The 24,799-nt window shown below is 46.7% G+C and overlaps 2 long non-coding RNA genes across 2 annotated transcripts; both read right to left on the reverse strand.

The window, feature by feature from the left end:
- Nucleotides 1–2,983: 2,983 nt before the first annotated feature.
- Nucleotides 2,984–13,278, reverse strand: LOC134173802 (uncharacterized). The gene is made up of 4 exons (XR_009968405.1): nucleotides 13,140–13,278; nucleotides 11,114–11,294; nucleotides 7,618–7,831; nucleotides 2,984–4,489 (listed from the first exon to the last, which is right to left on the reverse strand). It is a non-coding gene; the product is annotated as an uncharacterized LOC134173802 (long non-coding RNA).
- Nucleotides 13,279–16,492: 3,214 nt separating this feature from the next.
- LOC134173791 (uncharacterized) lies at nucleotides 16,493–23,482 on the reverse strand. The gene is made up of 3 exons (XR_009968400.1): nucleotides 23,270–23,482; nucleotides 19,200–19,370; nucleotides 16,493–16,993 (listed from the first exon to the last, which is right to left on the reverse strand). It is a non-coding gene; the product is annotated as an uncharacterized LOC134173791 (long non-coding RNA).
- Nucleotides 23,483–24,799: the final 1,317 nt, after the last annotated feature.

Raw genomic sequence — 24,799 nt, forward strand, 5'->3', positions numbered from 1 at the left:
TTTATAAATTTCCCAAGAAGAAATAATCAACAAAAAATCAAAGTTAAGGAGGATTTGGTGCGGAAAGAGAAGAGAGGGCATGTGGGGAGGAAAGGCACAGGAGGGGCAAACGAGAACGTCACTGAGGCAGGACTAGACGAGGTCTGGAAGTAAACCCCCGGTGTGTTGTCACCCAGATGAGGAACCTTCGTGACAGGGAATGCTGCGTCAGTCCCCAGTGCTGACTGTGCCCAAAACCACGCCTCCCCTGCTCAATACTGCTCTCCAAGAGTGGGGCTGAGGGACCAGCAATGTGGGATTGCTTGAACCAAACCATGCCCTGGGAACTGGAGGCTCCCGTGCACCCTCCTCATGGCTTTCCCCCCAGTAGTCCCTTGAGTGAACCAAAGTGGCTGTTGATGCCTCCTTGTCATAGAGCAACCTCATCTAACAGTGAGAAAAAGATGAAAAACAGGGAAAAAAGGCCATTAAAAAGGTGTCTCTTCAGCAAATACATAACAAAAGCATTTCACACACTTTGAGTGTCCCATTATCAAAATACATATAGTCACCTCTCAACGCTTAATATGGTTGAAATTATCTCACCTGTCTTCACCATTATTCTTGGTGACAAGTGAGCAGTATAAATGCCCCACAGCTCTAGGATAAATGTTCTTCCCATACAGATTATGTTACATGATATAGTGCTAACAAACATATCCATGGTAAGCAAACAGACATGCTAATCTATAAAGACTTAGATGAAGGAAGAAGCCAGCAATCTGTCAAGAGTTATCAGTTTGTTTTTCTCCCTGTGTAACTATAGAGATTTCTTTTTACACTATCTCCCCTTGCTGCTCAGGAGATTAAGCATGAATCGCAGCTGGAACACCATTTTCCTGGAGTTTAACCAAAAAGGCCTCCATCTCCCACGCCCCAACAAGGAAACAGTCTTCTCTGAAACTTCTAGTTCTGTAATTAGGAATGCTCTTACTGTGTATTTATCAGTAGGAATAAAGAGGAGAAACAGGTGAAAACAGCATTCCAGCACTGCTATCAAAACAAATAGAAGTGTGGCTTCAGAGAAGCTGTGCCATAGGTATTTGTAAGCACTCCTGTCTGGTTTTTGTTGCTGTTTGAGTGCTCCATCGCTTTCTTTCCTCTTTATCTTTGAAGACATTTGTGGCTTCCCCAGCCCACTCAACATTATTTCAGCTCTTGTCAGCACCAGGTATTGCTCCTTAGGGGCTGGGCAACCCATTGCACTGGAGGAAATGAGAAATCCAAACCACCTCCTCAGCTCTTCCTCATCTCATCTCAGCTCAGCTCAGCTCAGCTCCAAAACCATCAGCCACTTAATCAGGGTCACTGTCCCAGGCTCAGCACTCCTCATGCACCTGTGGTCCCAGGACAATGAGGGAAGTGCTTACCCTGTCGCTTCACTGTGTTGAACCAGTGGGAATTCCAGGCAGCCAAATCACCAGAAAACTATAAAAATTATTTAAAGCTATACAAAAAAACTCCCAAATTTTAGATTCAACCTGCATTTAGCAGTTAAATGAGAGAAAAACATGGGAAATATTAACTGAGAATCTCACATTGCCACTTATATTAAATGATAATTCACATCATGTTTTCTTTAATGAATGGGACAGAAATGCCTTCCATTCTACGTAAATTAGAAGCATTTATACCCTAAACAACTGAATCATAACGATGCAGCTCTGGTCCAACTGATGTCAATAGGATTACTCACGTGAGTGGTTACTTGTCAGTGTGATTAAGAGGTCACTTGCTAATGGCAAGTGAGACACCATTTGCAGAACACTGCTATCAGAGTCCCACAGTGCTTTGGAAATGATGGCCAGCTTCCCATAACTGTGCTCTGCCTCAGTGCAGGACATCTCCTGGTGCAGAAGGTGTTCCCCCAACACCTGCATGCTCACACCTGGGTCTGTCCTCTGGGCAGCTTATGGATCCAGCCCTGAGGTGCATCCCATTCCTCTTGGGGAGGAAGGAATCTATGGGACATGCTCTGTACAAAACAGGCATTTAGAGGTTTCTAAATGGCCAAGCATCTCTGTGGTTGTCTGTTTGGTACCTGCACACTACCCCACGTGCACACAAGTCACTGTCAGCATCTCATAACTATCTCTCCCACAGACACAATCTCTCCTCCTCCATCCTTCTCTGAGATGCTGCAGCCATGCAAAGAAAATCTTCAGGAACAGGTTAGGAGAGCATGAAGAGGAATAATACCTTCTCTGGAAGATGTGAATGCAGAGTTAAGTGCATACACCTGATTTTGCCCAGGACATCCATTCTGCACATCATCAGATTGTATGGCCACCTTTTACACATCCCCTGCAGATGGGGCTTGTGGTGTTCCAGCACCCTGGCTCCTTGCTGGCTTGTTTGTTCAGCATAAACTCATAGCAGAAAGTGCCATCTTCAGTCACAAACAATTCCTCACAGCACCATGAAATTCCTATGAAATCTCACATCCAAGTACTGGCCAACCTCCAACCCGCTTAGTTTGCAAGATCTGATAGGATCAAAGACTGAAGTGGAATAGCCCCAGGCAACAAAAAGTACAAAAATGTATGTACGCCAATGCAGTGAATGCTAATTCTACTCAAAATAAGTTTGAAAATAGGAATATAACACCTGCCTCTCTCTGTGAATACTCTGAGGTAACCCATGAGTGATACAGCTACCCCAGAACATGCACAGGCATTAATCTATAGGGGGTTTTCATGCAAACCCAGTCAAAAATACTACCAAGTCCATAAGAGCCAGTGAGTGAAGCTGTGAGGAAGTCACTCCACGAGCCAACACATGGGCAAGGCTGAGGAGAGCTGCTCTAAGAGCACAGGCAGAGTCAGCTCTTCATCCACAGCCAGTGCCAAGAGGTGGGCTCTTGGATGAGCTGTTTCCTCTCTATGTGACAATGTAAAGGGCCCCATGGACCTGCAGCAGCCCCTGGCATGACGTGGGGCAGCTGGGCAGCCAGGACACAAACCTTCACCTGGCTCCACCTGAATCCATTGCCTATTAGAAGAGCTGTTACAAACAGCACAAATTACTTCACATCATTTAATGTACTACTGGGATTAGATACTCCGCTGATGATAACCTGTTGATAACTGGGCCCTAAAATCTTTCTGTTACCCCACTGCACAGAAAACTTGGCCAAAAGCAGCATTTGTTGGGGTCCCACTTGGGAAACACACAGTGCTGGGCTGGTAAACAGGCAAAAAGGGCTATTCATCTGCAGAAGAGCAGGATTTGTTCATTACTCTTCCTGGACACTATTGACCTTAGCACAAATAACCAGACTGATGGCTTAGAGGCTCCATTTGGCTATCAGACTTAAACTCACTTTATAACATAACCTAATTCCTGCTGAGGCTGCTGGCGTGGCTAGCACGGCTCCCAGCTCAGCTGCTCCTGAACGTAAATGATGTTTCACTTACTTCTTTACTCTTTATCTACCAAGAAAAAATAAATACTGCTTTTAACTTGAAGTAACTTCATAAAGGGCAGAGAATGGACAAATCTTCCCACGTGTACGGACCCATTCAACAAAACAAAGACCCGTTAGATCTGCCGACTCCCTCTGTAACTCTGTCTTTGGGGAGCCAGCAGTAAGGGAACGTGATGAAATGGCTTCCCTGCTGAAGACAAGCTCTTGTGGGAGCAATGCACAGCTGATGCAGAGAGGGACTTTCAGACAGGACGAAGGGAGTTACTGCAAAAGTACAGAGAAAGGTGTCAAATTCTTACCTAGGGAAACCCGAAGTGTATTGTCTGTCATGCTGAGGGAGCTCCTCTGAGAAGAACACTATAGAGGAGCAGGGAGAGCAGTAGTTAATCTCTGATACATTTCAGCAGTGACACCTGGGATTCTAGAAATGCTTTTCCCCCCTTATGGCACCTACAGACAGTGCCAGTCACCTCCAGAATTCTATTTACCAAAGTTATTAGGATGTCTGTGTACCATTAAGGACCACTTGACTGGGTCCATCCTATTAGAGAGTAGGCTGGATGGAGCAGCAAGCAGCCTACTCAAAAGTTCATGGCAAGATGAATCAATGAGGAGCATAGTGCAGCAATGGGAGATTCCCCCATGGTTCTAGAGAGCTGTGAATAACACCTGTTAGCGAGCAGATGGGCCTGCTGCTCCAGCACATCCCTTTCATCCCCTCATTCAGCAGGTCCCTTGCAGGGGGATGTTTTGATGTGCTCCACCTCCCACCTATGGAGGCAGTGGATGTGTTTCTCCACTTTGCTTTCAACTCCTGCTCTGTGCTCACCTCCAGATGAAAAGGCTCTCCCTGGGAACCCTGCATCAGTGGTAAAGTAATTCCAACTCTTTGCAAGAGCAGCTCTGACTTCAGGACAGCAGTATGTGCATTTGAAGTCTACCACAACCTTTTTGTCAACAGCATTCTCATCACCACCAAGTCAACTTAATAAGCACAGTTCATCAGCCCTGTCCCTTTGACTGCTTCTTTCCTGAAGGGAGATATAATGCATTTAACATGTCAGATACTTAAAGGGTTCTTTCATGCACAGCCTCAGTTCATCGCTAATAAAATACAGTTCACTCTGCTGTTTTGCTCCCCGTGTGCTGCATGCTGAGCACACAGGTACTGAGCTCAAGACAGAGCTTCTCATCACGTTTTTTTTTAGCAGGAAATGGTTATCTGAAGACTCATTAAAGCCTTCCAGACCTTCAGTTGCCCTGTGTCAGATGCCATTAAACAAGTGCTGTAATGAAGAACAGCAGCAAGTGCAGGCAGGCGATGCTGGCGAGGCCCTGGCAATGATGCTCCTCTGCCTGGAGCAGAGGCAGCTCTTCAAACCCATCCACAGAACGAGCTCTTCTGACCACCTCCGTCCTGCAAGGCAGAGAGCAAGTGACTCTCTCTCCATGGGGAAGATGTCTCTGCAGGAACAGTGCTGAGCTGCTGGCTTCAGAGACCAAGCTGGCATCCCAAATATCCTGCTTTTCCAAGAGGAATTACTTCCTGAGATGAAGGCATTGCTCACAGGCTCTCAGTCTTTGCCTCAAACAATTTTATTTAGAAAGACACAACTTTGGGCTGTTTGTCCTGAGCAGGATGGATGTCATTCATCTCCTTTCACCAGTCATTAGAGCTTAATGCCTCCCAAAGCTTCTCAACTGCAAATTCCTTCCTAATACAAAGTTAAAAACAAGCTCTGAAATGCAAATAGCCCAGCAACCTACACAAGATGATTTATGCCATGCCACCTTTTTCATGCAAATAAATTAAAAGAAGAAAATGTAATTTAGGATGAACTGCATTGTATAATAAAATAAAAGAGTGACATTATGTCTGCAGAGCTCTGGGTGCAATGTGCTGCTGCCATTGCTGCTGGAGGTTTCACCTTCCCAAACAGGGTAACAGAAAAAGATTCTGATTTGTTCAGTTTGATTTTGTATACAAATCATTTTGTGGCTTCGGGCACGTCCAGAAAAGACACTTCTTTGAATTTCTCTATCCTGATGTCACTTCAAGGGAAGGCAGAAAGTCTGATTCCCAGTTAATGTTTGAAATAGCAAAGGAGAATTAAGAGCCTCCTGTAACAGCAAACCAAGACAAGCCCAAAACCCTGCAGTGGTCCAGGGATATGCTCCTCATGCTGGCTGGTTCAGAGAGTGCTGAGGATATCAGCAGGGTGAGATGGCTCCTTATCAGAAACCATTAGAAAAGCAACCTCAGAACAGGCCCCATGTTTTGAACAAACAAGAACTGTGAGATGCAGCAAAAGGTGAATGCTGAAGAGGTCAACAGCAGCAGCAAAACTAATGTGTATTCAGGTCAGCATTTTGTGACTCTGTTCCAGGAGTGCAACAGAGAAAACAGCTTCTGCAGGGGCTGCTGGAGACCAGACTCTGTAACTGGGAGCACTGGGAGTTGGGTGCTAGTGCAGACCCCCCCCTCGATGCTCTGGGGTGCATCTGGTGAGCTCTCCAGGACTGAGGTCCCTGCAGCTCCCTTTGTTCCACCTTATGGTAGATGTTAATGTTTGGATTTTTGTTCTGCTCTATTAAACTTTATCAAATGGAGGGGAAAAATCCATCCTGATAAACTGAGCGGCTATGATGAAGCCAGATGTAACTGTGCTCTGTTCAACAACCCCCCGCAGGAGCCGGCCCTTAGCTCTGCTGGCTGCTGTGCTCTACAGCACACTTTGAACAGGGAGCTAAATGGAAAAGGACTTACGGATTGGTTTGCTATGGCTCTGCGGTGAGTCAGGCGGGTGTAAAAGCACCCAAGGAGGAACACTGAAGCGTTCCCAAAGGGATGGCTTGCACAGTGCATAAATCTGAGCCAAGCGATGCTGCTCTGAGCCCCATTAATAGCTCAGAGCTTGTCCTAAGCCGTCAGCAGTCACCAGACACTTCCAGCTCAAGGATGCCCTGTTCAGGCACCCAGCCACACTCCAGTCAGAAGAGAAGAGGTTGCCAGAAGCTAAGGCATGACAGACAGCTCATGCACAGAGCCTGGGAGGACTCAGTGGTCCCACAGCCACATAAATTGAAGCTAGCAGTTTATAAAATCCAAGGATTGATCTACAAGGCTCTCCAAGTTCCAGTTTAAATCACAAATTTCATCTAAGACAAGACATGGCCCTTAGTTTTATTTTTATTAATATTAAGAGCAGTGAGGAAAAACGGCACTATTAAAAAGCAACAGCTACTTGTAAATGAACAGATTTTTTCTATAGCAGGGTCATTTCTCCTGGTAACGAGAAGATCCTGTCAGGTAATCATAACCCTTACAGAAAAATGCTTTGCCTTCGCTGCTGTCCTCCAAGACAGTAAATCTGAGACAATCTGTCTAGTTCTTAAAATATAATTCCTCTTTACTAGAACTGATCTTCTAAACAGGCCGGTGGACATCTTCGCATGCCTTCCTTTTCTCTGCTTTTTCATTGGCAAAGCCTCCAATCTGCTTAGGATTGTTTTGTTCATCTCCTGGTATATGTGGTCTTGCAGGAAGGGGAAGTCTTCAAACAGAAAAATATCCTAAGCATCAGCCAGGGACTGCAAAATCCCAGGCTCCGACTTGAATTCTGCCAAGGAGACAATGTGCGGCCTTGGGAAAAATCAGCTCTCCTCCCTGCAGGCTCTCCATCTGCTTCTCGCTAATAAAATGGGATTATAAAACTGCCCCATCCCAAAGGGCAAGTAAAACTTTGAAGGTGAAAATTGTGTTACAAGCATGATACATTATCATAACACAGCAAAACCCTTTCAGGCCTCTTTTCCCTCCTATTCAGTGAAAAGCAGCCACATTTCAAAATGAAAGCTGTGGACCTGCTTTTCCATTTGCGCAGACTTCTTTCAGCAGGCGGCAGATTAAAGCTGAGAGAATAATCCATTGCAATTAATTTATTCAATGAATTTAGCCTCATTTTCTGCTCACAAAATGTCTGCAAGCCATTTACTGTTTTTCTCCCCCTGGTTTACTCATTATTCACAATTATAGCAGTGTAACTCTTGGTCTGTAAATTACTCTTTAACAATTAGCTGAGTGTATTTTAGAAGCTATTTGGGTTAGTTTCAATTTAATACACAGGGCATATTGTCTCTTCTTTCTCTACTCATCATCAAGAATAAGAAGAAAGGGAGCAGATGTGGCTGGGATTCAAACACCCGCGTTCTCCACTGCACCCAAACCCACCCTGGTCGCTCTCGGAGGCTGGTTGGCCTCTGCAATAAACAGAGCCCACCAGAGAGTTCCCTGTGCACTTTTCCCCACACAGGGCTACTGCTGCCCCTTGATAGGTCCAGCCTTGCTCTTTTGAAACATTCCTCCTGAAAAAAAAAGGCATTTTTTGAGAAACTGAGCATTATTTGTGCCTCTGGGTACTTTCTTACATTGTTTCAGGTACATGTTTTCACAATCATTTCCATCACCAGAAAGAGTTGCTGCAACATTAACAATTTCCTTCAGTGTTAACCAAAAAAGGTGGAATCCTTCAATGCACGTTGAAGGGGGAACACTGAGAAATGGCATTTCCACAGAAAATGGCTGGGGTTCCTGGTGGTAGCAGGGATGCTGCCAAAGTCCGTGCAAGTTACCACCAGAGCAGCTTCACCTTGGTTCAGAGACTTTTGAGCATTTTAATGCGCTCAGGGCTTCACAAATAAATAAATTGCAAAAATGCAAAAAGAGCTTCTGGAAAATGCATTAAGGCAATTTGCAAATAATTGCAGTGAGCTGGGCTATTATGACTTTGACTTCTGAAGTATAAAATCTCCCAGAGATAATGATTATAATCATATTGAAAATAGTTGCCACCCTTTAATCTTCTAAGACAAAACAGAGATCTTGGGGAATTTGGGACCCTGTCACTCTAATTGAGCATCTGACAGGAAAGTAATTAGAGTGGAAAGCAAAGGGGTCGCCTGATTGCCCGTGCAGGATTCATCAGCTTCCGCTTGCCATCACACGGGGCGGCCAGTTCGTCTCCTGCACAGGTTTCTCATTTAAATAGCTTCCTCGCCAACGAAGGGGCTGTCAGACAGCCTATTTCCAGAACAGATTTGGATCTCGGCAACTCACACGTAAAGATTCACCATTCATTTTGAAGACAGCTCAGGAAAAATGGCACCAAAACACTGGAACAAAAGTCATTGCCTGACGGCTCTGTTAGGATGCAGGATCTCTACCTGAAGCTTCATTTTTCTAAAGCCAACTGAAACACATCAAAAATGGGCTGTGCAGAGGAAAAAGCACCATTTCCAGCAGAAACATCGTCCTTGTTCCCCCAGCCCCATTTCCAACGCACAGTCTGCTGTTATGGGCCGTGTTTCCTGGGGTCAGGTGGGCAGCATGCTGCATCCTCAATGCCTGTGCCGCGTCCTTCAGGACATCAGGCACTGCCGGAGGGACAGCATCACACAGAGCGTGGCCTCTGACCACCAACAGCCTAGAGGTATGGGAAGGGTCCATGGGCAAACTGCAGCCAGGCTCCTCCGCAGACCGAAAGGAGATTTAGGAAGAGCAGTGAAAATTGCAAACTGCTGCTCTTGCGTTAAGGGAGACTCGGAGTAGATTTAATACAAGAGCCGTGGAATTCAATGGAAAAATCCCACTGGCTTCAAAAAAGTTAAAAATTCAGCCCAAATCCACTGCAAGCTTCAGCGCTCGGTGGGTATCTGTCAGTGTAATGCATGACATGGATGCGCAAAGAAATCAAAAGATCATCCATTCAGTTGATTCAGCAGCTGCTCTCAGATGGTTGAAGGGAAAAGTAAATACCAACTGACAGTCGCAGCATATTTCACAGACTTTAATTAGGGTGAAGTATGGAGGCAATTCCACCCTTGATGCCTGTCTTTGGGAAATAATTTGATTTTCTTTTTAGTTGAAATGCCTGTATCCCATTATGTGTTCTCAGCACGTAATTTTAACCTCAACGCATATTTTAACCTGACTATTTCATAAGGATATTTCCTCTGTTTTCCACACATCCCAGCTGTGTCCATCCTGCTGCAACTCACCCTCACAGCCCTCAGAAAGCACTTGTTTTCCAGCCAACTCATAGACATTCAGCTGATGCTGTTTAACTCAGGGTCATTGCTCAGGGCTAACTATAAACAAGCCTCCCTGCATTTTCAGAGCTCTGGATGAGGTATAAAATCAAATTACCTAGAAAAAGCAGCACTTTGAGAAAGTGAACTAAAGTAATTGAAAAATAAGTTTGGTGCTCAGCCAGTATAACATTTGGATTTTGAAATACAAATAGTTCCTAAGATGAGAGTTAAGCTCATATCAAAGAGCTGTTTTCTGCCTTCAAATAATCTTAAAGGAGTGAAAGAAAAAAGGAAACCCAAGCCACACAGTGTGGGGAAACGCAATGCAATGTGGATTATCATTTCCCAAGTCTGTTTTCCATAATTGATTTAATGCTGTACTTGGATACAGGTCCCGATTAACAAAACAAGAAGGTTTTCTATCTTTACTCATGATGAGAATTTTTTCAGTCAAGCACTCTAAAAGTCTCTCCAAGGTGTAACCACTGTGTAGGACTACACTTGCCTTAGTGCTGGCAATAAAACTCCTGTGATTATACTATGAAATACATAAATGTGAAGACAGTGACAACAGCATCCACTTGACCACACAGATACTTCTCTGGATACTCCCTAGAGCCTTCCAGGCTGCCCTCCTACAGTACGGCTGCAGTTAATTCCTAGCATTAATTCCTTTTATTTCTGCCCTGGTTAATCTGACAAATCCATCAAGCTCATCTTGCCCCCAGCCCAGAGACCTGCCGCAGTCTGTGACTCGGATCCAAGGACAGCCCAGTTCTTCCATCCTGCCCATCTTCCACCCAGTGGCTACAACTTCCACGTGCAGTGAAAATTCCCACTTTCCACCCTAGAAATAGATTCTTAACAGTGTCTCAAGAGCAGTGGGGAACACGGTACCCCACAAGTCGTTCTCTCGATGAGGCACCAGGACTATGAGAGGCACAAAGCTCAGCCTTGTCGCCTTTTGCTAAAGCTCTTGTGGAAGTGGGCTCTGACATGGACATCCCTTGCTGGCAGGGAGGTGCAGGGACTTGATGGAAAGATTCTGAGAACCCTAAAGCTGAAGAGGTCTGCACAGATCTAAGTCATACCCATCACCTCCATGCCGTTAGATTTTGGTTTTCCCTTGTTCTTAAACCTGATCAGATGGTGCTGCCAGCATTTGAAAATTTACTTTTTCTTAGTATCATCTCATTACTCTTTGTAATCCTGCTGGTGACATGCTAAATGGTTCCTCCAGTCCTTGATATTTGTATCCTTGAAATGCTCATGAAGAGTTACACTTCCCCTTAAGTCATCGTTTAGCCAGGCTATACATATTTAATTCTTTAATCTTTCCTCATAAATCCTATCCCAGCTTTAATCATTTTTGCTGCTCTTTGAATAATCTCCATCTTCCCAGAACTGGCACAATGAGCAGAGGCCCCAGCAGAGGCTGACAAGAGATGTACATTGACAGACAAGTGCAATTGCTCTGCTCTGCAACTTATTACCTGTAATCCGTAATTATGTTGTACTTTCATTCAACTTCAGTCTTAAAAGTAGAATTTAACCTACCATTAAAGTCTCTTTTGAAGTGTATGTTTCCCATGTGATGCTCCTCCAGTACAAGGATTTGATTTACGTCCTCAATACCTCAGGTCTAGGAAACAGCAGAGAGGCAGCTCTCCCCCTCTTTGCATCTTCCAGGACAAATACCAGATTGGAGAGCTTGTCCATAGGGATGGCAAACGTTTCCCTGCAAAAGTCAGGTCAAGATGATTAATTTGAATTCACCTCCATTAAATACCTCCAGGTTATATCCCCCAAAAGTGGGCTGACAAACTTCTTCTGTTCTTTGGCAGTAAAGTCACGGTACCAAAGTTGTTGTCCCTTTCCTAACACCCACCAGCTTATGATTGCAAGGGACCAGCCAAGGGTTTTAAAATGTTGGCGTGGAAAGCACTCATGAGCCTCATGCTGCTCTAGAGGAAGGGAAGGATGCAGGCTTTGACAGACAGATAGATAGATGGGGAGAGATGGATGCAGCCATAAATATGTTTAATTATGCAGTGTCACATTTCTGAGTAATTCATTTCTTCTCCTCCCTTTCTGGAATAACAAAGACAAATGTGAAAACTTGAGTTAAATTACAATACAGGACCAAACCTATTCATTTGGACTATGCAGATGGATGATTCATTCTTCAGCAGATGTGGTCTCAACCATGCAGTACACAGTGTGTTGAAAATTAGCCAGCAGAGAGCCGATAGCTGCACTGTATTATTACTTAATGTATATGATTAATACAGCAGCTCAATGTTATCTGTGATCAAACACAATACCTAATACAAGTATTTAGGAGTTTGCTTTTAAGCTCTATTGTTACAAGGATTTTTTCACTGAACAAGTCAGACATTATGCTGGGTCATCAGGAAAGCCATTACACTTTGCATCCAAAACTCAAATAGAACGGGTGAATGTTCCTCTCAAAGCCAGCTTATCTTACAAGACCAAGGCACAAATCTTGAAAACACAGAGCTGATAAGCTGCAAGAAACACTAAGTCGAGGAATAGCTTTTGCCTAAAAGAACACATGATCAGAACAGACAGGTTTTAATCATTTACTACTATTTGTTTCTATAATCAGGAAATTAGGCAGGACAGTTTTTCTCAGTCAAGGACCTGAGGACCCACAGTCAGTGCGTTAGACTCACCAAACATAGCCTGGGACTTACCAGTACTTACAATTGTACTCATGCTAAGGTAACTGTACCCATGACAGCCACTGCTGATTTCACAGCATAAGCAAAACTCTGCAGATTGATAACAGTGCCAAGAAGGGCACCAGGCTGAGCTGGTGGGAAGCTGGTCCTGCTGGAGGCAGCACACACAAGGAATTGCTGCGGGACGCAGATGCATTTCAGAAGAGTGTGGAGAACTTCCCACAAGGCAGCGAGCAGGTCAAAGCGATGCTGAAGCTGTGTGCAGTGATCTGTTTGCCATTATTAGACTTGTGAATGACTCACTGTTGCTATTTACAACATATTAATATTCATTAAGATGCTTTTCTTTTTATCTTATGTTTGCCAGGATGGTTTTGCCTATAGCCATAAACTACACCAGGACACTTGCAAGGTGAGGAAGGGTGGTCTACCACCCATTGCTCAAACCAGACAAGTAGTAACTACTACAGTAGAATCAGAAGGAGCAAAAGGCTCCATCTAAATAATTCAACACAGTTAAAAATCACCAGTACCTTTAAGAGAGCTTTAAAAGCATTCCCACTCCCTGTCCTGCTGCAGGTCATGGGCTCTGAAAGCAGCAGACAATTGTTAAGTGTTTCTAAACCTTCACAGGATTGTTGCATGCATCTGCCAATGTCTGAGCACCCCATCCACCACCCCATGTAGTGCCCTGCACACAGAGTCATTCCTGCTAAGCCAGGTCCTGCTCTTACCCTGGCATTTGGCAGCACTGGGATGGTGGATGCTCCTTGGACCCATGAGTTCAACCCCACCACCTGTCCTCTGCCTCAGGAGATGAAGAGCACCGAGGGGGTCAGTGAGAGTTGAGCCAAAGGGTCCAGGCTGGGTCCACTCACCTGTGACCTGCTCAAACATGCAGTGGGACTGAGCTCTCTGGCAGCCGTGCCAGGAGCTGACGGGCCTTTGCTGGGCTTAACCACCATGAGCAAGAAGAACAAGAGCCAGCACCCCCACCTTTCACTAGGATTTCTTTTTCCCTTTTTGTTCACCTTCAAAAAAACCCAACAAAGATGTATCAGGCAGAATTAAAGACTCACCTTGTGTTCCTCCACGTATCTCATTAATCTTTGATACCAAGTCTGCTGTAAAATATCTAGCTTTTTAATAAGAAGCCGGTAAGATCTTGGAAAGCAAGAGCTCGTACGAATTGCTGCTGTTGTCTCTAGCACAGAACTTTGACACCAGCAAGGCAGAGCACCACACACAGTGAAGAACACTGATTTTACAAACATGCAATTTATCAAATGACACAAATCAGCTAAATGACATGAAAATATATCTGGAGACTTCATAATGTCACCCTACATTCCTGATCGGATTTGACAGATACCAGCTGAAGAGAGCTGCTTTAAGCTGCTCAGAATACTATTACAGGGTAAGATTAATCTATCACTTTGATGCCAGCTATTTTCTCATCTCTTAGGGGTTTTCTTTCCTTCTAATTTTACAAGTGTTAAACTATTGACATGTTTCCTACTCTTCTAGTTAAAATTGCATCCTATTTTCAAATCAGAGTGCCTCTTCATACCTCAGTTATATGCTGAGCAAGCAGATGGAACAATTCGTTTTCAATCACTCAGTGGAAGGCTGGGAAGGAAAACCAGGTGAAGCAACCCATCAGTCTTCGGCTGTCTTTGACTAGGAGACAATGAGCATGAAGCTTATCTTCATTGGTTTCTGCTGCAAAAATGTTCTGATGCAGGATATTGCTGCAACTGAAAACCACTTTAAGTGAGGCTCCAAGCAGTAACATTGAAGAATGTTCTTGGGGGATTCCATATTTTCCTGATTTTCTTTTTCCTCTCCTTCGCATTTTCTATTTATTGCTATTTTGCTAGTCAGCAGCAGCTTCGCCATATTTCTTGGTGTTATAACATCCACAAGCCACATTCCCACACTTCAGCCCAATGTAGTAATTGCATCTAATTTACTAACTTGGATACTCCAACTGCTATTAGGCAGATACATAAGTACTGCAGAATCAGAATAGTTAGTTGCACCTACTTTTTCACCTACCTTGTCTCTATCACATTACAAGGCACAATCCAGGTCATATGCCCTTCTGTAATACACATAAGCTATGCACTTGAAAGGGGCCGAGACCGGCTGTACCCCAGCAGAAGTGGTATCGTGCGAGAGCACAGACTAAACGAGCATCCTGCAACACAATGTCATCTGAGCTCAGCCTGAAGCAGCAGAATACAAACAATTACGGACAAATACTCCCATATACTATCACTTATGTTGGACTGAACTCAGCCGCTTGTTTTCCCACTCTCCTGAAGCAGCAGAAGGGGAAGCTCTCCATGTCGTGGGCTAAAATCCCAGTTTTTCTCTTGCTGCTTTTGTTCAGTTTCTCCACACAGAAGGACCTCGATGTTTTTAAGAGGTGACTTATTTTTTATCATTAATATCGAACTTGATCTGTAGCAAATGAAGCCAAGTGAAAGAAACGTACGCTAATCTCTGATTTGCTCGGGAGCACGTTCAGCTCACCCCAAATGCAGCAGCGCCAGTTTCCTGGTGGTACCTTTTTCTGCAATCACTTTAAAATAATGAGGAGCAGAAATAAAACCTTTCCCATGAAGAGAAAATTTGGTGTAAACAGAGATGTAATTGTGTGAATGGTTTGTAGCAGAGCCCTTCATGGCCAATACCTGCTGGTTATGGCAATCTGAAACTTTGGAAAGGGAGCAAAACCAAACATTCTACAAAGCTCAAGGAACGTTATAAAGCTGATTCTCATCACTCCAAAGAAAGCTAAACCAAACTAAGGGGGGAAAAGCCAGGGCTGGCGTTTCCTGTGTTCCACTGCAGCTCTCCTCACTTAAGTTGCTTTGGGAGAAAGTGAAACTTAATTTAACACAGTTCTAAACAGTAACTGCTGAGATGATTAAATGAAGGCTCCAGAAAGCTGCTGTAGCCTGGAAGAGCTCAAGACTTCATCAGAGAAGCCGTGCCTCTCACACTGCACGCCTGATACCCAGCACCCAAAGGGCTCCCTTTCGGAGGGCTGGCTGTACTAGCTGCACACTTGAGGGCTTCAAATCGCATCACAATAAATCACAGAATCATCGAACAGTTTGGGTTTGAAGGGGCCTTAAAGATCACCTAGCTGAATATACTGGGAGGACAAAGACAATGGGGAAGGACAAGGGGCGGATGGCACTGTGCCTCTGGCTATCCCCATTCCTGATACAGCACTGGTCATAATCTCTGGGGTATTTTTTCATCCTCCAGCCTCAGTGCCCACAGGGTTCAAAGGAAGATGTTGATGAACAGTGAATAATGTGTCCGTGTCCATAGAGACAGCATTGGCCGTGCTAAGCACACACAGGTCCCTGGGGGCTGCTGGCCAGGCAGCAACCCCAACCCAGCCACAGATTGGTTTTCTGTAGGCAAGGTTCCTTGGACCATGTCATCGGTGACCCTTTGCTGCTTGTTACCCCAGCTATAAGCACATTGGATAACAAATGCTGCTTGAGACTTGACAAATAACTTGCCTCCCAGCTACTCCCTTATCCCACCTACTATGTGGTTCAGAATAGATGGTTTTGGCATGTTTTGAAGTACACGAAAAACTAACATGGATCATATTTGTATCGTCTAAGTTTAATACAACTTGATGTAAGGCTGAACTGGGTTAACACAAAACTAAAAATAGCTGCTCCTGTTACCAGGATTGTTCACTAATTTTGACACAAGCCAACATCTGTTTTTATTAGGAGCTCACAGGAGTAATTTATCTAAATGAAATTGTAGCACAGAATTAGCATTATGCACCTGGGCCTGCTGGTTTTGATGCTTTGAATTTTTACACAGCTTTCAAGGCCAAGACAAGACATCCCAAACGCATCCTGAACTGCCCTGCTATCACTTGCTGAATGTGTCAGACATCATCAGAGGAACAGAGCCTGCCTTTGGCATCCAGGCAGAGGAAGAAGGACCAGCAGCACCCTGGCTGTCTTTATCCCTGGGTATCTGGACTGCACCACATCAGGCATGCCTTGACTTGTGAAACCCACTAAAAAGATGGGGCATCTTCCTAAAGCCATTGTCCAACAGCTGCATTTTGATCTTTGGTTCAAAAACACCCAGTAACGAGAAAACAGACACAAAAACCCTGATGGACGTTTGCAGAGAAGGCATTTCTCCCGCACATGGGTTTTCAGAACCAGGTAAGTCCCCATGGATATGCGGCTGTTGGTTAATGACAGCAGCGATTGCACCAGGCTTGTCCTGTGAGGTGGGGATCCGAGATTCCGGCTGAATGGCTCCGTGCCCCTGGGGCAGATACTGGGTGATGCTAACTCCAGCTGTGCAGGACAGGAGAACCCCATGCTCAGTTCTGCTGCAGGTTCCTGCATATCTGCTCCTAAATGAGAGCCCTCTGAGGAATGCTGGTGGGGGAAAGGGGATTACCCCCCCACCCCCATCATATTATGGAGGGGAGGCTTGGAGGGTTTGCGCACAGGTGAACACTGGAAAATGAACAGAAACATTCCATACCTCGGCATTCCAGTTCCCAAGCATCCCTAGCAGTGACACTGGCAAAATACGTAGTCTACATCCTTCTATTTCCAGGGTCCAGCTCTTCCCATTTCTTGCTCTAGCTGGAAGCAGTGAAGTCACTCACTGCTTTCTGCTTCACACTCAAGTGATTGCTTGATCAGAAACAGATGTGCAGCTGCTGGATAGAACAAAACAAAATAGAGGTTGCAGGGGAAAACATGTTTATTCAGCCATAAATATCCCCAGCAGCACCCTGGGGAAAGCAACAACAACCGAAAATCACTTTGTTTCTCTGGGAAAAAGAGAAGGCAACTGAAGCAGCGCAGCACTGTGGGACCGAGGGGCTGCCCCCCTGTTTTCTTTGCACAAGTTCTGCCTTCCCAATTGCATCGCGCTTGTTCGGGTTTCCCGCGCTATCAATCACGGCTGCAGTCTGTCCTTTTGAGATAGCAGCTCCGGGTCACCCGGCTGCGCCGGATCCACCAGCCTGGCAGCGATGCCTCCTCTTGCGAGGAGCAAACTGCTCGCCCTGGGTCTGTGGTCCTGCGGCTCTGACCCACCGCAGTGCTGTGGAGGTGCTGCCCCTCGGGGGGCTGCCGAGAGCTGAGGCTGCCGTGCGCGCACTCACCTGCCCTGCCGAGAGGAGCAGCTCTGAGCCCGGTGAGCACCCACTCCGTTTGTCCCTTGGCAGTACAGCCACCACCCACAGAGCTGTTCTTGACTGGGGAAAAACCCAGACCCTTCTAGCTCTGATGTGCCACTCGGAGCCAGCGCTAACACAGCAGTGGAGACAGGCTAGGGCTACACAGCACCAGAGCTGCTGCTCTCAGAGGTCCCAGAGCTGGGGGCACCAGTTTGTAATGCAGAGGTGATCACAAAGCCCAAGCTCATGTCTGGGGCTGAAGCTTAACACAAACCGGAGCACACAGAAAAGGTACTGCTATCTGGGAGCACTTAAATATAAATTATGTCTCCTTTTAGTCAAGAACAGAAGCATTGCTCACGTTTTACATACGTGCTGAGTTCCCAGGGGAGGAAGAGCTTTACGCTCACCTTTAACTGAAGCATGACCTGATGTGTGTGCTTTCCAGAGAAAGGCTAGAACTGGGGCAGGTTTAGGAGCTCTGCCTAACCAAAGCCTGGAACAGTTTATTCCCTCAGCCCTAGAGGAACCAGCCCTCATCCCAGCTCATTCCCTGCGCTCCTCAGAGCTGACTGGAAGCTCCTGTGCAGGTGGCAGGACCCCCCCACCAGAACCAGGGTCCCTGGGCCCACAGCAGCCCCAAAACACCTGACCCAAGCCCCAGCCTGCAGGAGATGCACGTCCCGAACCTCTGGAGCTGAGGACTGGCATCTACAGCATCTCCTTAATCTGCTGAGGGAGCGGCTGCAGCTCCCTTCCAAAGGACAGGAAAAAGAACAAGCACTTTATCTGCAGCAGCTACAGACACTGGGGCTTTGCCTTGCCTCTGTCCCAGAGCAGTACAGGAACTCAACCGCCATTTGATTAAATTAATCCATCCGAAATACTCACCTTGCGACAGTTAGGTAAAACGACCTAATAAAACCTCCTCCAAACAAGGTAATTCACAGTTTCAAGTCTGAATCACGTTGGCCTGAGAATACAGCAACTACAGCAGGTACACGAGAGACACATGAAGGGATTTTAATTGCCTGAAACCTTCAGTACTGTCAAAACTGTGGGACAGGGAGGGAGAAGCCTTTATAGTTGTCTCACTGCTATAGATGAGTAGGGTGTTTGAGCTTGAAATGCTTCTACATTATAAGAGCTTAAAATAGTAATCAACTTCTCTTATTCAAATAGATATCTGTTTTTCACTCCCATGGCTTTCTGCATGTACCAAGTCAGTAACTAGGTCACGGAGAGAGGAGAGCTGTGGGAGGAAAATAACTTGTCTTATATGGGGATAATTCATGCAGCCAGTTCCTCTGCTGGGAGGCCATCCGGGGCTGGGGAGCACAAAGGTTCCTCTGGCTGCTGGGTGTGCTGGAGCACCGGCCTTGGCTGGTGTGCCCCATGGACAACTGCTCCCACCCAAACCCCCCCGTGCACCCCCAGCCCCTGCACATCACACTCCTTCTGCCCTTGGTGACCACAGGCTCAGACCAGGCAGGTAAGGGCTGCACCCACTGGGATGCAGTCACTGCCAGGGGAGCACCCACTGCCCGCTCCCAGTGGATGAGCCACCCATGTCAGGCTTCCCACGGCAGATGACGGGGAGGAGCTGTGGGGCAGGGATGCTCTATAGCTGAAATGTAAGTATTGCTCTGCTACCCAGTGGAGAACAGAGTAACTGAGCACTGAAGACAAGTTGCTTTCATACACTCAGAGTGGCTGGGGATGAAGGGACCTTAAAGCTCACCCAGTTCCAGCCCCCGGCCATGAGCACGGACACCTTCCACTAGAGCAGGTTACTCCCAGCTCAGCTCACCCAGCAGGGGGGGGGGAGCTCCCTCCATCCTCCAGAGAAACCTCCACTTCTCAGGGCTGAAACCAGAGGCTGCATTCCCCTAAGCCAGAATTCACATTACACCTTTAGAATGCAGCAAAATGAAGATGTTAATTATGAAGAGAGAAGCTGCCAGGATTATTAGAGGTGTGTTGAGCAAATTAGAAACTGTTATTCATGTGGAGAATAGTTTAGCATATGCTTGCAGTTCTTTTCATCTATTGAAACCCAAGACTCTAACATATTGAGCTGCTTCTTGTCCCCACGTTACCTACCTGTGGCAGGCAGATCATAACCAATCCCCACGCTTCCAATTTATTTCCATCTTCCAAAGGCACCTTTCTGGCACGGTAACGCACTGAAGCGCTGCCAACGGTGCCCTCCAGTGTATGGTGACAACTGGGCTGCAGCTCCGACAGAGAAAGTTCTGCAGATGGGTCCTTCAGATCGAGTTAGCATCTCCTTGCCACCAGCCGACTGTGCCAGATTGCAGCTTAATTAATAATAGGCTTCTCTGGAATATATTCATTAGAACAACAACAACAAAAGCTGCCTAACGCAATGTGGCAGGTCCTCAGCCACTCACACCGGCCTCACGCGGCAGCAGCCACATCCCTGCTGAAGCAACAGAGAATTTCCATTATGCAGACGGTGAGAGTGTTGGTTTGGAGCTGAAAGCACAACCGAGAGGTATTTGTCTCAGCAAACCTTGCAGAGCTGGTTAGGGGGCTCCTGCGTGTGCCTGTGTAAGAGAAAGCACGTGAGGGCTCCTCGACGGCTCTGACTCCCAAGCATTCTGAGCTCCTGCTGGTTTTCAGGTATTTGCATGCTCTCTCAAGCATTTAATTTGCAGTTCTTCTTTCCTGAAACAGGCACGTTGTAGCTGTCACAAACTTGTATGCACACAGAATCATACCAACTTGCATGTACAACCAAGCAACTGAGCATGCCCAAGCTGTGTATGAGCAAGAGGTTGTATAACAACAATAGCTTCACAGTAGTTATATTAATGCCCATTTATTTCTAGGTATGATGTTCTGAATAATTTGCAGTAAAACTGCAAAATAATGTGATTTTATTCTTTATGGTGCCCACAGTGGGTTAAGTATGATGACATGCAGATATGCTGAATTGTGAATGTACAGATCAGATGCAGACGCTGCTCTGATGTATTGGAGATGGAGGCACCATGAGAGGGTGATCAGGGACCCATTCAGGCAGCAGAAGCTCACGGGTCAGAGGAGCTGGGTCTCTCTGAGCCCCCCGAGGACCCGGCTGGTTCCTGCCTGCCAGAACACAACAGAAAATTACAGACCACAACCTCCAAAAAGCGCTCCTGAAGCGAAGCTTTTGAAGACCGGAGATCAGCTCCGAGGCACGGAACACCCGCAAGGTTGGCAGCGCATTGAGCGGCTCTTATGCGACGTTACCTCAACCATCCAGCTCCAAGCCGGTGTGTGTACGTTGAATACTAAAATGATGCCATCGTTGTACAGAGGCACAAAAATCTGCTTCCCCAAACCCAAGTGAAGCCTGAAGCCCATCAACCAGAAGTGTCAGAGCTGTGAGCAAAATGAGGGGAAAAACCCAAGATTATCTTGAGGCAATTGTAGGCTTTTCATGAAGGGAGTCACGCTAGGCTCAGCGGCATGTCGCATCACACAGACACGTACATAATACTGACAGACTAACGCTGGATCCATACAGGAATCAGAGCTGCTCATTCAGAAGCTTTTAGCACACAGCTGTGGATGAACATTTGGCACCTCACCTCTGGACCAGAGCACAGCTGGATGGCAGCAAGCTGCGGGACTGAGCGTGCAGACAGGGCTGACCTTCATGGCACTTCACAGCAAAGAACCGTGTTGGTGGCCAGCAGGAGCTTCCCATAACTACAGGTGACCACAGGATGAGCCCCACACGCAGACTGGGTTATCAGCAACTGAAGTACATGGCTCCTGATACAGAGGCAGCAAGAAGTCTTAATCCTTGCCTGGAGTTAGTCCTGGATGGTTAATACAGGGGAAATCGGGTATTTGCTGGTTTTCCCTAGCCTAGGTTTCTTAAATAAATACTAAGTCACAACCAACCACGCTGAAAGTGCAAATGTGTTCCTGCATCAGAACAGCCATCGCGGTGCACAGAGAAACCTCTGGAGCAGATGGACAGAGCGAATAATTACATCTGACAGCTGACAACAAGACTAAGGCGGCGCCAGTCCCATGAAATATCTTGTACTTTGAAAGAGGTTGAGCTTAAAAATCCACACACAGCTCAAGCCCTGACTGCTTGAACTGTGTTTGTTTTGCTGCTCCTCCATCTTCCTAATGCTCTGTCCTGCCGGTTTCTAATGAGAAACTGTCCAAAGCTGAGCTATGAATGCAGAGCACACAACCTTAGGGCTGTATGAAAACCAATGGTCTCTGATCAGGTGACTCTCTCACTTGGCAGCCCAAATATGAAAATAAAACATTTATTTTCCCATCTATAACTGCATATTCTTGCTTTCTACTACCTATTTGCCTGCATTAATTCAGCATTAATTCAGGTTCTCGGAGCAGGGCTCTGCCCTCCAGCCCTGGTGGTGGCTTTCCATCCATTCCAACAACACACATCAACATTTGATAAAAAGCCATAAAATATGCTCCAGTCTGGTTTTATCTTCTCCTTTTGAACATGCAAATAATTTGCCTCCATCTTACCCAGAAGCTCAACCAGCAATAGGAAAGAACAGGATCATTTACTGGCTGGTGCTGGCAGAGGGAAGGGGCAAAGGGGCAGGGCAAGAGGGAAGGTGCTGTGCAGCCTCCCTTCTCCTCAGCCTTTTATCACCACATCCCCCCAGTCTTTTCCATTTCCAAGTGAAGGGAAAACCTGAACACGAGCTCCCACTTGCCACCGTGCTGCTCTTCCCAGTCACCTGCTCTCAGCACCGGGGTTCCTCTCCCTTTCTCCATTCTCATTAAACAGCCTACCCTCCCAGTTCAAACCCCATAAGTGCAATAATCAATTAGTGAATCAAATTGATTTGGCACTGGAAAAGGGCTGTGACAAGGAATGGGGCTGGCTGCAGCCTGCGGTTTGCTCGCTGTTACAGGGCAGTGCTTTGGTGAGCAGAGCCTCAGGACTCCCTGTGAGCTCCCAGCCCAGCACCCTCCCGGCTGTGCTCCACAGCCTGTGTCCATGGGCAGCCCACAGCCACCAGCGACCACAGACTTGATCTGCACACAGAGAGGCACCCAAGAGTTAGCTCAGCTTGGATTCTTTGTCCTCTCTGAGGATCAGGGAGGGGATCAGAAGGAAGAACGTGGCAAAAGGCAGCAGCGCAGCAGCCAGGATACAAGGATACAACCCAGGCACTCCATGGATGCTTTCATTGACTTTAATGAAGCTCCTCCCAGACTCACCAGCTCAGAGAGATTAAAGTACAAGCAATCACATCAAGCAGCTCGGGTGGCACGAAGCTTTCCCGTCAGCCCTCCCAGTGAATGCACACTCCAACCCATCGCAGTTTGCTTTGCGGGAAGCCACGCTGACCTACTTTAAGCCCATTTATATGTACTCCACGGATGCGTTCACTCACTTTATAAACAGAATATTTTTGCCTTGGTTAGACAAATGTACCCTTTATAGAAATCCTTCTTGTCCTGCAAAAGGGATGTTCCATTGTGAAATACTGCACGAGGATTGCTTACAAGAAATCACCTTGCATTTCCATGTCATCTTAATCATTTGCTATTACTATACACACAAAAACACACCCCTAACCAGCCTTCAGCTCTGACTCACCAGAGCTGAGAGCGCTCTTCTGGAAATACTCAGTGCTTTCTTGCCCATCCTAAGTACTGGAGCTTTGAAATCACACCTGAATCTCAACTTCTTTTTCTCAGTGAGGGGTGCAGCCTCGTTAGCTGGAGGAGCCGACAACCCTTTTCTGCCTCCTGCTAAATGAATTCTTTTTGAAACACCCATGAAGAGTACACACGTGAATGCCCCAGATTTGAAAGCCTGATGCACACACTAAGTCATTTCCCTGGTGATGCTGCATCTCCTCATGGCTGTGGAGCAGGGTGTTAGCAGGCTGCTGGAAGGACACAGCCCCTCCCAGCAGGCGGAAGCCTGTGCATGGGGTGGGATGCACTAAACAGAGCCAGGGACCAAGTCATACCTGTCCTATTTAGGTGCCCAAGAGCCGCACTGGAACAGAAGCAAACACAAACCAGGAGCAGGGCCAGGGACTGCAGAGCTGCACAGGGGGGGTGGAACAAGCAACAGGAACCTTTCACAGCACCCACAGTTCTCTGCCCGTATTTTCAATGCACATTAGGAGCTTCCTTTATGCTTAAACTTGAAAACTTGCCTACAGCAGCTGGAGCTCTTTGACAGCAATTAGATAAGATGGGTTCACTAGCAAGTTAAATTCACCCACAGCCACCCCTCCTTCTCCTTCCCACCCATTTCATGTTAGCAGGTGAGCTCTGTTATGATATCTAAAAAGTTACAGCCTGCTGGTGTTTCACCTTCTGCCCTAAGTAAGTCAAAGCAAATCACGAATCTGTTACCAAATGCATCAAATACTGAGAGATTAAATGATTTTGAAGAACCCCAGAAGCAGGCTCTCTGTAAACAGCTCACACAGAGCAGAGGTGCAGTCCGTTCAGCTCCTAGAGGCCAAACTTGCAAACTCATTACTATGTGTAGATACCCGTTTTGGAGGCTTTTGTCAGAGGCAGGCTTGTGCCCTTCCAGAGCCACACGAGAGCTAAGCCAGGCGCAGAGGAGGACTCCTGCCATCCAGTCCTCAGTGGCTTTCATTTTTTGCTCCACTTCACAAGCAATAACTGTGGGATGATAAGGATTTGCAAAACAAACAGAAAGCTGCACGGCGCTTGTGTTTGGAAGCTCGGAGCATGAAAATCCATTTCAGGGCCTATCTCCCCCCTCACTGCGATAAAACCCTCCTGAGTGTGCTGCATAAACCAGAGAATCACAGAATCTCCTACCAGAAACATAAACAATCCCAAACCTTGTTATTTTCTTGGCACAGTCAGGGCTCGGAGCACAGGACCTGAGCCCCCGTCCGTCTGCAGTTTGCATGTGCAAAAGCTCTCCTCACAGCTGAAACGGGGCGAGAAAGGATGCTGCCTTCCACACAGCACAAAACCAAGCAGGTGCCATGGACCAGCCCTGATCCGGCGCCCCGGGGCAGCGCGGAGCGCCTGAGTTCCCACAGCCCGGTGTAGTTTCCCTCTGCTCCATCCAAGCCGAAACTGCAGCATCCGTCGGACACCCGGGAGCGCTGGAGCTGCCTCTGCTGCTCCCAGCCCCAGCACCCGCGCTAACGGGCTTGCTCACAGAGGGGTTCAGATGTGACTGATGGAGCCCTGGTCAGCAGAGCCCCTCCGTGTACAGCCGTGCTTTGCTGAGCGCTTGCTTTTCCATCCCAGAGCAGGGAACCCGCTCCCTGTTTTCCACAGGCGGGCAGGGGGCACAGCTGCTGCAGGGAAAGGGCC

Source organism: Pezoporus occidentalis, unplaced genomic scaffold (genome assembly GCF_034315485.1).
Source record: "Pezoporus occidentalis ecotype Australia unplaced genomic scaffold, CSIRO_AGI_Poc_V1 ctg55, whole genome shotgun sequence".
In the NCBI taxonomy this organism is placed as follows: domain Eukaryota; kingdom Metazoa; phylum Chordata; class Aves; order Psittaciformes; family Psittacidae; genus Pezoporus; species Pezoporus occidentalis.